This window comes from Schistocerca piceifrons, unplaced genomic scaffold (assembly GCF_021461385.2).
Source record: "Schistocerca piceifrons isolate TAMUIC-IGC-003096 unplaced genomic scaffold, iqSchPice1.1 HiC_scaffold_13, whole genome shotgun sequence".
Taxonomy (NCBI): Eukaryota; Metazoa; Arthropoda; class Insecta; order Orthoptera; family Acrididae; genus Schistocerca; species Schistocerca piceifrons.
This window is the reverse complement of record NW_025727124.1, coordinates 40,001-42,500: the sequence shown is the minus strand read 5'-3', so window position 1 is coordinate 42,500 and position 2,500 is coordinate 40,001. Positions and strand designations below refer to the sequence as shown.

The window sequence follows — 2,500 nt, the reverse complement described above, 5'->3', positions numbered from 1 at the left end:
TGTTGTGCCTTAACCTAACCCATGTTGTGCCTTAACCTAACCCATGTTGTGCCTTAACCTAACCCATGTTGTGCCTTAACCTAACCCATGTTGTGCCTTAACCTAACCCATGTTGTGCCTTAACCTAACCCATGTTGTGCCTTAACCTAACCCATGTTGTGCCTTAACCTAACCCATGTTGTGCCTTAACCTAACCCATGTTGTGCCTTAACCTAACCCATGTTGTGCCTTAACCTAACCTATGTTGTGCCTTAACCTAACCTATGTTGTGCCTTAACCTAACCCATGTTGTGCCTTAACCTAACCCATGTTGTGCCTTAACCTAACCCATGTTGTGCCTTAACCTAACCCATGTTGTGCCTTAACCTAACCCATGTTGTGCCTTAACCTAACCCATGTTGTGCCTTAACCTAACCCATGTTGTGCCTTAACCTAACCCATGTTGTGCCTTAACCTAACCCATGTTGTGCCTTAACCTAACCCATGTTGTGCCTTAACCTAACCCATGTTGTGCCTTAACCTAACCCATGTTGTGCCTTAACCTAACCCATGTTGTGCCTTAACCTAACCCATGTCGTGCCTTAACCTAACCCATGTCGTGCCTTAACCTAACCCACGTCGTGCCTTAACCTAACCCACGTTGTCGCCTAACGTAACCCACGTTGTCGCCTAAACCTGCTCTGTAATTGTTATACGACTCGTTCAATTAGTGTAGTGTTGCCCACCCGCAACCCTCGCAATATAGTTCGCTACTCGCACTCCCCGCTCCCCTGTGTATCGCTTCATGTTAAACACCTTGCAAGTCTTGCTCACTTTCCACATGCTCCTGCTGTACACTGTAATGTGGATGGCAGCAGGACGTACATGCCGCCCCTCCCCACGTCCCCACCTTGCCCCCTGCCTTCGCAAGCTGGTTGGTGAGAACTTTGCATGTTCAATGCCCTCCGCATGCGACGTACTCAGGCTACGTTGTGGTGCGGCCTGTGTCAACTGTCCGCTAATGTCGTACGCGTAAACCACAATCTGTACTGCACATTCGTCCTTATGTACTGAATGATACATCGTGGCACATGTGTGACCGTACAACGACTGCGCCCAAAAACGGCGGACCATACAGTGCAAATATTGTGCACGCAGCTACGTGTCGTCTCCCTATGAGAGCTGGATTGCAGTGTGGTACGCCATAGAGACGTGTGGGAGGAACGGACGCCGTGGATGGCGATCAGCATGAGCTGTCTGTTGATGTATTCGGACCTAGTCGTCTCTCCTCACACACCGTGATGGCATGGTGCACCGCGTTCCATATCTGCGACATGCTACAGAGGCCGGTTGACAGTCGTTCGAGCAATGGACATCGCATACGTACGGGGGCCACCTTCCACGTATTGTCTAGGCGTGCACATTTTGTTGCGTGTATGTGGGCAGACGTAGTGTGGCGTGACACCTGACACAGGCATGCAATAATCGTGGAAGTTGCAAATGGCGATGGACGCCTGCGTTTTCTGGTGAAGTTACGCAAATGAACAAATGGTAACCTGTTGTGGTGCGGTTGTTCTCGCTAGGGGTGAATCGGTGATGGCGACGATAGGTTGAGGTACTAACCGGTTGTTCCAGCGATACCCACCATGCCGACGAAACTGAACGGCATCTGGGTGTGAAGCGATACGCGGCGGTGGCTGGGTGGGACCGTCCCCGGCCGGTGAGGGGGCGCCTCCCGGCGTGCTGGCCGCGCGGTGCGTGGGCGCACGCGCTACAGCCGGCTGGTGGGGGCGGCCAGTGGCAGGCGCGCCGGCCGACGGACGCGGCAGGCGTCGCAGCTGCGCGCCGGCGCACCCTGCGCGCGGCGCCGTGCGGCCAAAGTAGGTCCTCGCGGGCCCGGTGCGAAGCGCGGTGGACATCTTCAGTGTGCTGGTCCGATTGAGGACTGTGTGCGTTGAGGATGCGCTGCCGCCCGGCGCTCGGCGCCGCGACGCCGTCTGCTGCTCGGTCGCCCCAGCGGTTCTCGCTGGTGGTTTGTATCGCAGCTGTGCGGATGTGTTGGCGCGTGCGCTGTGCTGGGAGAGTTCGCTTCGGCACCCAAGTGGGGCTTTTGTCCTTCTGTGGCGCTGGCGTTGGAGCTGCCGGTCACCGTAGGTGGCGCGTGTTGTCTCCCGCCGGCAATGCCACGACAGCACGCTCCCGGGCCTCTGTCGGCAGCGGCAAGCTCAGTTGGGAGCACGGGTGGTCGCACCGAAAGCGTCTACTCGCCTAACTCCGGGCGATTGCGCCTCTCTCGAACCCGACCAAGTACTTGGGACGGCGCTGCGCGCCGCCGGGACCTGAGAGGGTTTCGAGGTGTATTGTGCAGGGGAGCTCAGCCTCCTCCTGTTTGCAGAATGATTGAGCGGACGCTTGCGTGTTCGCGCGGGCCCCCGGGACACACTCCCGGGCGGCCGGCTGCTCAGCTCTAGTTGACGCAGCTCCCTGGTTGATCCTGCCAGTAGTCATATGCTTGTCTCAA

At 56.8% G+C, this 2,500-nt stretch overlaps 1 non-coding gene across 1 annotated transcript in view; it reads left to right on the top strand.

Moving 5' to 3' along the window:
- The first annotated feature begins 2,460 nt into the window (after window positions 1–2,460).
- LOC124731687 overlaps window positions 2,461–2,500 on the top strand; it is a 1,909-nt gene continuing 1,869 nt past the window's right edge. The window contains exon 1 of the ribosomal RNA XR_007008421.1: window positions 2,461–2,500. This exon is cut by the window's right edge and continues 1,869 nt beyond it. This is a non-coding gene — a ribosomal RNA (small subunit ribosomal RNA).